Source organism: Geotrypetes seraphini, chromosome 4 (assembly GCF_902459505.1).
Source record: "Geotrypetes seraphini chromosome 4, aGeoSer1.1, whole genome shotgun sequence".
In the NCBI taxonomy this organism is placed as follows: domain Eukaryota; kingdom Metazoa; phylum Chordata; class Amphibia; order Gymnophiona; family Dermophiidae; genus Geotrypetes; species Geotrypetes seraphini.
Window position 1 is genome coordinate 95,088,978 of NC_047087.1, and position 10,563 is coordinate 95,099,540.

Sequence of the window (10,563 nt, forward strand, 5' to 3'; positions counted from 1 at the left end):
CCTTCGCCTAAAAGCTCTTGTTTTGGGCATTTGGGACTTAGGGGTTTTTTTTGGTTGATTATGTGTTGTAAGTGTAGATGTAGTGGTGGTCTGGGCGTTTAAACAACTGAATGTAGAGGCAGGCCATTCTCAAAAAAAAAAACCCCAACCCTCATTTTGGATGGGTTTTTTTGAGAATGTAATCTAAATAAATTATCCCAAGTCAACAGCAATCTATCTATCTTCTATCTTCTTCTTCTTCTTCTTCTATATATATATATATAAAATCGGAGGTATGTATGTGTGTGTGTATGTGCCGCGATCACGCAAAAACGGCTTGACCGATTTGAACGAAACTTGGTATGCAGATCCCTCACTACCTGGGATGACATGTTCTGGGGATCTCGCGGCCCACCTGCACACGTGGGCGGAGCTACAACAGAAAATCAGATTTCACCCATTCATGTCAATGGAAAAAATGTAAAAAGCTGCCAACGCAAAAACGGCTTGCCCGATTCGAACGAAACTTATTTCACCCATTCATGTCAATGGAAAAATTGTAAAAAGCTGCCAACGCTAAAACGGCTTGCCCGATTTGAATGAAACTTGGTATGCAGATCCCTCACTACCTGGGGTGATATGTTCTGGGGGTCTCGCGGCCCTCCTGCACACGTGGGCGGAGCTACAAACAGAAAATCATATTTCACCCATTCATGTCAATGGCAAAAATGTAAAAAGCTGCCAACGCAAAAACGGCTTGCCCGATTTGAACTAAACTTGGTATGCAGATCTCTCACTACCTGGGGTGATATGTTCTGGGGGTCTCGCGGCCCACCTGCACACGTGGGCGGAGCTACAAACAGAAAATCTGATTTCACCCATTCATGTCAATGGAAAAATTGTAAAAAGCTGCCAACACAAAAACGGCTTGCCCGATTTGAACGAAACTTGCAACACATCTTCCTTTTCAGTTTAAGAGCTTGCAAATTCCAGTGAGACTTGCATTCTCTATCACAATCAACAAATCATAGGGACAGACTATTACATACTGTGGAGTGGATTTAAGATCCCCCTGTTTTTCCCATGGTCAACTCTATGTTGCTTGCTCAAGGGTGGGTTCACCCAAGAATTTATATGTTCTTGCTCCTGGAGGTGAAACTAAAAATGTTGTTTATAATCAAGTTTTGTGTTAGTTGTATTGTATTCATTTTGTCAAATATTTCACATTATAATTTGAATATTGTCCTTTTTATAAAGCTGTAAAAAAATATTTTCATTCACCACTATAAAGTATCTTTATTTGAATCCATTTACAGTGTTATTGCTATAATTAAATACCCGTGCAACGCCGGGGCATCAGCTAGTATACAATATATAACACAACACTCAACCAGAGAAGTGCATGTAGTTCCAGGGGCCTCAGAGTTGGAGCCTACGCACAGTTGTATTATCACAAACTGGAAAAATTAGCGTAGTATTGTTTCTCCTTGCTCCAATCATTGGCCAAAGGGTCTGGTGGTGGAACTCATATTCTATACTTTATCCTTATTTTTTTAAAGAAACTTTTTTTCTTCTTTTCAAATTTATAAATTACTACCTTAAAATTTACACCAGTGTCTCCATATTTCAGGTCTCATTATTACAACGTATATTTAGTCATAGGCACTTATCCGGTATAATGAAAAAGTTGACAAACTACTTATCTTGAGAAATATTAGTCTCTAGGTATGCCTCTCCAGCAGTGCTTATCTCTAAAGGTGCCAATGTCCATTTTTTGAATAATGGACATTTTCCCTGCTTCTACTTTCAGCGTTTAGGGCCAAGGCGAAAAGGGGAATTAGACCTTTTTTTGATTATGCCCCTCCACAGGTCTGTAACTAGCACATTTCTCAGGAGTTTTCCCTACTTTATGTAATACTACTACATTGGCTCTGTATATTGATGGCAGACACCACCCCCCAGCGAATTATTTATCACTCTAGCCAGAATCTCACTAACCACCTCTATCATTAATTTGTAATATTCTGCTGGGAAGCCATCCTTCCCACAAGTTTTACCCCTGGTCAAGCTCTTGATTGTCTTCCATAACTTAGCAGCCACAATGGGTCTATTGAGTTGGAGGTGATTTTCCTCTTCCACTCTAGGCAACTGACTAGAGTCAATATATTGTTACAAAGCCTCTTTAGCTCCCACTCCCTCAGAAGTATACAAATGATAAAAAAATTTTAAATTCTGCGATTTCTACATTGGTCCAATGGATTACCCCATCCCCTCCAACAATTTCTTTCACCAGCCTAGAAGCTCTCATTTTACATAACTGCCAGGCACACAATTTCCCTGCCCTAATACTATGCCCTAAATATGATCTAAGTGTTAGTCTTGTGAGGAATTCAATCTCTCTACCGTGTTTACCCGAAAATAAGATCTACCCCGAAAATAAGCCCTAGCAGCAGCGCTCCCCCCTCCCTCGCCATGTAGCCAAATCCCCCTTCTATCTCTCCCTCCCATCTGAAATTCGCTGACCGCGAGACCGACATACCTTCTTCCGAACGGCAGCGTCGGCAGCACTCTAAACAGGCTGCTTTGCGGCCTTCTCTTGCCGGGGTGTTCAGTGTGCTGCATTGCGACAGAGGAAATGCCCCAGCAGAAGGCTGCGAAGCAGCCTGTTTAGAGTGCTGCCGATGCTGCTGTTTGGAAGAAGGTATGTCGGTCTTGCAGTCGGTGGGGTTTGGATGGGAGGGAGAGATAGAAGGGTCAGCGGGGGTTTGGCTGCATGGCGGGGGAGGATGGGAGGAAGGGAGGGATAGAAGCTGTGCAAGGGTTCTACTGCACAAGGGATGGGAGGGAGAGAGAAATTGAGAGGGGACAGGTTTAGAACAAATGTGAGGAAGTTCTTTTTTACCCAGAGGGTGGTGGACACATGGAACGCGCTTCCGGAGGTTGTGATAGGCCAGAGAACACTACAGGGTTTCAAGGAAGGTTTAGATAGGTTCCTAAAGGATGAGGGGATTGAGGGTTACAGATAGATGGATGGTTACAGATAGAGGTAGGTTACAGAAATGGTCAGGAACTACTTCACAGGTCACAGACCTGATGGGCCACCGCGGGAGCAGACTGCTGGGCGCGATGGACCTCTGGTCTGACCCAGTGGTGGCAACTTCTTATGTTCTTATAGAAAGATGCTGTGCAAAGGTTCTGCTGTACGGGGGATAGGAGGGAAGGAAGGATAGAAAGATGCTGCAGAAGGAAGGCGCAAGGAGATGGGTGAGAGGGGAAGAAAGATGCTGCACATGTGGGGGGGAGGGAGGGGGAGAAATGACAGATGAAGAATTGGGGTGGAGGAGAGGAAGGGAGAGATGATTATTGTATACAAAAAAAAATAAGACCTACCCTGAAAATAGGACCTAGTGCGTTTTTTGGGCCCAAAATTAATTTGACACTGTCTTATTATGGGGGAAATACGGTACTTCCAGAACTTCTGTTTTTTGTCTGATAGCAAGCAACTTCTGATAAACAGCTTTATTCCTGGATTGGGATGAGCTTTTTAAATTCCAACCTCAAAACAACTAGCTCAGCCTTTCTAGCATTCTTGTGTGTAGCTGCAATTTGTAAAAACTGCCCTCTTATAAAAGTCTTCCCTGCATCCCAGAGAGTCCCCACTGCTGTTTCAGCATTATCATTAAAAAGGAGAAACTCTTTCCAAGCAGCCAGTAAAGATTCCCTTACTCCTTTCTTACCCAAAAGTCCCACACTTAACCTCTCAACTCCCCCTCTGTCCTACATTCCTTCCCTCCAAGTTCACCACTTCAAAAACTGCCGCATGATTATATTCATCCCTATTGACATAATTTTACTAATATATTGCTCATCCACCAGCAAGAAATCTATTCTGGAATAAGAACCATACTGGGGAAGAAACAAGAATATTCCCGTACCCCTGGGTGTCTTCTCTACCATACATTTAAAAGAGCATAAGTATTCATTGCCTCCTGAAGAGCCCTGCCCTCACCTCCCTTTTCCACCCTTTCCCAATTTATCCAATTCTCCCAATTCAAATCACTTCAAACCACCTCCACTCCTGTAGCTACTTTTTCAAAGTCAGAGGGAACATGCTACTGAGGTGGACAGCGGCCTGCGAGGTTCGCTACAGCCGGCCGCGAACCTCAGCAGGCCGCTTTTAATCCTGAAAAGACTTGCAGCAGTGCTTTTTGATGGCGTGTCTGGAGCTCTTGCACCTGGAGAAAGGCAAAGGACAGTCTGATGATGATCACTACCAGAGGCTGGACCGGGGGTGTGCCGACTGCAGGACAGAGGGAAGGGATGGCCAAGGCACAGCAACATGTCGCTGTCAATCCACACAAAGGCCGAGCACCTCCGGTGTTTTGGGTAGCCCTGCTCCACCCAGCCGAGGCTATTCGACCCTCAGGCAAGAGGCGAACTGGCGCGGTCTGGGGGAGGAGCCGCCCATTCCCTCCACTCGCCCGGAGACGGACGGGTCTCCCCAAACTGAGGTACAGCCCAGCTCGCCCCCGATCCCCCACCACGAGTACCCTGTGGCCGAAACCCAAGGCAGATCGACAGATTACGGCTTCGTCAGCGCCGTGATCCGTTTAGTGGCCGGGGTGGTGCTGGTGGTCGTCTCCCATACGGTGCTGCGAGAGGCGAAGAAGGAGCGCGGCGAGATCCCAGCCCGGTGCAGGAGAGTGCCAGTGGCGGGGTGCATCTGGACAGATGTGTGCTGGCGGGGTCTGCCTGCTCACGCTGGGGGCCGCGCTGTTCACCACTTTGCTCATGAAGTCCCTCTGGAAAGGGGAGGTGTACAGGAGGAAGAGACGGGCAACCCTGAGGGAAGCTGCCAAACCCTATGGCTCCTTCAGCCTGAGAATGAGGACTGGTGTTGGGGAGAGCAGGTACAGGGGGCTGCTTTTGTTGGAGAGGTGTACTGGGGGGAAGACAGCTTTGCTCGGGGGGGGGAGACATAAGGGGGCCATGGAAAGACAGTCAGGGAGAGGGAAAGGGGCTACTTTGAGGGGAGAGGTGTGCTGGGGGGCAGACAGCTTTGATCTGGGGGGGAAGACAGAAGGGGGCCATGGAGAGACAGTCAGGGAGAGGAAAAGTGGGCTGCTTTGGGGGAAGGGGTATGCTGGGGGCAGACAGCTTTGCTCTGGGGGGGGGCGGGGGAATGACACAAGGACACAGACATGAAGAATGACACACAGGGGGCTAGAGAGACAGACCGAAAGGAAGACAGACAGACAGCGTCCAAGGAGAGACAGCCAGCGTCTAAGGAGAGACAGCCAGTGTCCAAGGAGAGAGAAACAAATAAACATAAACAGACAGACAAAGGCCAAGGGGAGAGAGAGAAAGAATGAAAGACAGACACACACATCTATTCTAGCACCCGTTAATGTAATGGGCTTAAAGACTAGTACTTTAATAAAATACATTCAATATAAAATCATAACTGAGACTTGCGTAGATGGGATCAGATGATTTGCGGGGATCAAGCTTGCGGAGATGGGGCGGAAACGAGGTTTTTTAATTTTAGTCCTAGTAGTTTGCCGGTCCACAAAATAATTATTTTATTTCTGCCGATCCACGGGTGTAAAAAGGTTGAAAAAACACTTGTTTAATCCATCCATCCATGCATATTCCAGAAAGTAGACTCCATTAAACTTTGCATGAACTTTTTGCTTTTGTTACAAAAGACCGAAGAACATGTCATCTACAAAAAGATCCTACAAAAGACTCCTACAAAAGATCAGTATACAAAAACCTATAGCACACTCACACTCTTGCAAATACTGTACTTATATTAAGTTACATAATTTCATACAGAGTCATTAAAGTTTATTAGATGAGTGAACATATGGCCATCCTAACTCTAAATTATATTTCCATAGGACAAAAAAATCTAAGCCTGTGCAGCCATAAAATAATTTTTAGCCAGGGCAGAGTGTAGTATCTCAATGAGTCACTGAACAACACACCCACTGGTCACAATGAGGGGAGGAGTCATACTATGCACTCAAGCAAATTAATATTGCTGCAAAGCCAAGGTCTAGTTCAAGGAGGAAAAGCAGCAAGTTTAAGGCAGATGTGAACAACTGGTGCAAGATCTACTTGGGCTGATGATGGGAAAAATGAAACCAGGTAAGACAACTGTAATAATGAATTCATTTGCATTAAAGTGTTTTAGTTTGAATTCAAAATCATTGCTTCAGATCTCTAATTTCATAGGAGCAGCCCTATATAATTTAACCTGCTGCATTCAGAATTATGGTAGCTTTAAGAGAAAATGAACCATGCAAAATGCCACCTTTCTTAGGTGGCAAGCACAAGGTCTACAATATCTTTTTCACCTGTTTTCGGAGGAGGGGAATCTGGTCACATTTGCCGAGCTGCAACAAACTTTTGACCTACAGGCTAATGATCTCTTCGCCTATTACCAGATCCGTCACTATGTTCAGTCCCTCCCAGTGGCTGCCCTTACTGAAGTCTGCAGGGAGGCGCTTTCGGAACTCTTCAGCCTTTCAGCCCAACAGAGGATTCCTCTACGATTTCATATTGTGGGGATCCGGGATTGCCAACCAAGTACGAATCTGGATATATTAGCGACAGCGTGGGCTGAGGACTTCCATTTCCAGTTGACTGCTCAACAGTTACAACGGGTCCTGAAGAACATTCAGAAGGTGTCACTCAATATTACTCACTGGGAAATGCAATTGAAAATTGTTCTTAGACTTTACATTCCACTGGAATGTGCAGCCCGGATGGGGATTATTGCGTCGCATTCTTGCCCGAAATGCAATCAGGCTCACGCATCTTTGAGTCACATGTTTTGGGCCTGCCCCGCAATCCAACAGTTTTGGAGACATCTTGGCCTATATACCACATCGCTTTGGGGAAGGCGATGGCTTCCGGCGTTATTTGGATTTTATAATATAGCCTCGCCCAAACCCAGGGGAATGTCAGCATTTATCTCCAGAGCCCTTTTGATGGGGAAAAAAGCCATTCTCACCAACTGACTCTCCCGTGATCCCCCGTCATATGCACAATGGAGATCCCTAATGATAATGCACGCAACACTGGAGAGACGCATGGTGGAAGACTTGACTCTTGGCCCGGGTCGCAAATTTTGTCAGGTGTGGGAGCACTTCTGGCAGGACCTCACACCGCGTGCTCGCAGTAGACTTTTGAATCTTTAAGATTTTATTCCCACTCTCAGCTGTTGGACTGGCCATGGATTCTTGGGGAGGGGGGATGGGAGGGGAACTGATTATATTGTTGAAAATGTTATTTCCTGAATGGTACTGCTGTTTGTATTTGCTTCTTACTGCTGGAATAATAAAAATCATTTAAACATAAGAGAAAATGAACTAGTGTTTAGAACAGGGGTTCTCAACCCAGTCCCTTGGAAATACCAAGCCATTCAAGATTCAGGATACCCTTAATAAATATGCATGAGACATTTACATGTGCTATCTTCAGTGAGAGCAAATCTATCTCATGCATATCCATTATGGGTATCCTAAAAAACTTAACTAGCTAGATATGTCCTGAGAATTGGATTGAGAACCCCTGGTTTAGAATAATACTCTGGAAACCTGAGTTCAAATCATACTCCCTTCACAGACATTCAGGATTTTGGTCAAGTGCCATATTAACTCCCATTATGCCAAGTTTCCACTTAGTAAGAACTTCAGGAAGGGATTCAATTGCCTAAAATTTATTATACCATGCCAAATGTTTTCAGAGAATTTTAAAACAAATATTTAGTAAACTTATAACTTATTCAGTTATAACAAATAATTTTGTTTTAAAAAAGGAAACCAGAGAACTAACTACATGTTTCATGAAGTAAACCACTATGGCTTTTCAGCATTTATTGACACCTTTGCTAATTTGCCTCTGTCATCTAGTAAACTACAAGTGAGAATCTTGTAAAAGCCATATGTCAAGCAGGCTTTCCTTTAAATGAGAATGTGGAAGTATATTTAGCTAATTAAACCCTATTGTCCAGCCAAATGAAATTACCCAGCTGCCTGAATGCTAGATTTCCACACAAATTAAGCTGATTTTCTCTCTTAAAATAAAGATTCTTTTTTTATACAAGACACATCCTGAATGAGTGTGTCCATCTCATTTTACTGATAGAGCACAGATATGTGAAAAACTTAACAGGAGGTACCAGTGGTCATAATCACAAAAAGGATCTCCTAGAAAAAACTTAGGCCTGGATTCTAGAAATGGTTTAATAAGTTAGGTGCCCTACCGCTGCCTAATTTAATTTCTTTAATTGGTTTTAATCAGCACGGTAATTGACCATGAGGTAGGCGCTAGGAGGCACCTACTATTGTAGGTACTAGAATTGCATCCAAGAATGGCACCAGCAGTGCCTAAGGTCAAAGTAGGTGTAATAAAGGCAGGAAATGACCTTAGGTGCCGTTAGGCATGATTCGCCATCAAAAAAAGGCGCCGGTAATGTAGGCCTTTAAACCCTGGCCTACATTACTGGTGCCTAAGACTGCCTTTTACGAAACTGCGATAGCTCTGTGAAGCGCAGGGAGCCATGCTGAATGACCTGCGCTGCTCCCGACACTCGAAGAGCTCCTATGAGCGTCGGGAGCAGTACGGGTCATTCAATGCGGCTCCCTGTGCTACACACAGCTATCACGGTTTTGTAAATGGAGGCCCAAGTTTGACATAGCCTTGAGTCTGGTAACAGCGCCTACACGTGATCAATGTGTGGCTGGCACCATTTTTGGAGGCGCCAGATGATGTAGGTGCCATTTCCAGAATCCAGGCCTTAGTGTTTTAGAAGACTAAACAAATAGAGGTCTCAAATACAGTGGCACATTCACTTGGCAAGATTGCAGGAAATGGCTAATACAATTGTAAAACATTCTTTAAGTCTTGAAAATAGCGCCATTTTCTTTTTTTTTAAATTCTTTATTTATTTTTATACTTTCAACAAGTGGATTATAATAAAATACAAACATATATACTTTAATATCACTTTTTGATCACACATGTATTGAATCATAATATAATTCCTCCTTCCCACCTTCCCTTCAATATAACTTTATAATTTCAGATTAATTTGAAATTAAACCCACCCTCTCACCACCCCATATCTCAATAAATAAAAGGGGAAGAAATAAATTAAATATAATCAATCCTTACAATAATTTGTTAATGGCTCCCAAACATCAATACATTTATTATAGCGTCCCTGTTGAATAGCTAATATTTTCTCCATTTTAAAAATATGGCACAATGAATTCCACCAGAAATTATAACTTAATCTATTTCATAATTTGTTGAATGGCAACTCTTGTCATTATGAGTAATAATTTATTGTTTTTAGAGGATATTTGACTCTTTTTCCTCATTGATGTGCCAAATAATATCGTATCATATGAAAGCGCTACCGGATTCTCAAGTAAATTATTAATTTGACTCCAAATAGATTTCCAAAAAATTATATATTAGAGAACAAAAAAACAATAAATGATCCAATGTGCCAGCTTCTAGATGACAGTGCCAACATCTATTAGACTTAAAGCAATCTAATTTTTGTAAACGTACCGGGGTCCAGAATGCTCTATGTAACAGAAAATACCAAATTTGTCTCATAGATGCAGACACTGTACATCTCATCCTCCAAGACCAAATTCGTGGCTATTGAGACTCAGTAATTTGATGCTTAATCTCAATGCTCCAGTCTTTGTTTTTTTAATTCATAAATCCAGATATTAATTTGTACCACTGAGCAGCCTGGTGTCCCAGAAAGTCTACCTGAAAACATAAGAAAGGCAAACTGTACTTATCACTAAGATTTTTCCATTCAGGGAACCCTGCCTGAATGGCTTGCTTCAATTGCAACTATTTATAATTTTGTGATTTATTAAGATCATATTTATGTTGCAATTGTGAAAAGTCAAGCAACTTACCATTAGAAATACGTATACCTGCCTTCATCCAATATTTCCAGATGACCTTATATCCGCCAATTTTAATCTTGGAGTTTAGCCATATGGTCTGATATGTTGATTTAAGTATTGAAATAGGTGTTAAATCATTAACATATCTTAATGTTTTCCATGTATCTACTAATATTCTGTGATCTTTATATAACCTAGGCATTTTGATACTAAGAACATGACTTAATCTCAAAGGAAACATGAATTGCCATTCTAAAGTCAACCATTCCGTAAACTCTTTTATGAGCTCAGGGAGGATCCAGTACATACCTTGACGCAAAAAATAGCGCCATTTTCAAGAGTAAGTCAATCGTGACAATTTTCAGCACTTTACCCCTAACGAAGCCTCAGCAATTTGGTGAATCGGAGGGCCCTTAGGGTTCGAGAAGCAGTGCTGCAGTTTAAATGTGGCACATCTCTGCAAACATAGATAAGTGCTGCTTTATTTTAATGGTGCTTTATTTAAGAATTACTGGTTGAAAAGTTTTTCAAGCACAGCTAATGCACAATTGGGAGTCTTTAGACTGATGATTGAGATTCGACCTATTTAAGTCAAGAACTGTAAAAGTTTAGTTCTGGCATCAAGGTCTTTGAGGTC

The 10,563-nt window shown here is 42.8% G+C and overlaps 1 protein-coding gene across 5 annotated transcripts in view; it reads right to left on the reverse strand.

The window, feature by feature from the left end:
* LOC117359013 (putative protein FAM172B) overlaps window positions 1-10,563 on the reverse strand; it is a 37,272-nt gene that overhangs the window by 23,450 nt on the left and 3,259 nt on the right. The window contains exon 1 of one of the 5 annotated variants that reach the window (XM_033941084.1): window positions 10,236-10,348. The exons of the other annotated variants lie outside the window; for them this stretch is intronic. The gene's annotated coding sequence lies outside the window, so the exon portion shown is untranslated. Of the gene's footprint in view, window positions 1-10,235; window positions 10,349-10,563 lie in introns of those variants that run through there. 5 annotated transcript variants of the gene reach the window in all.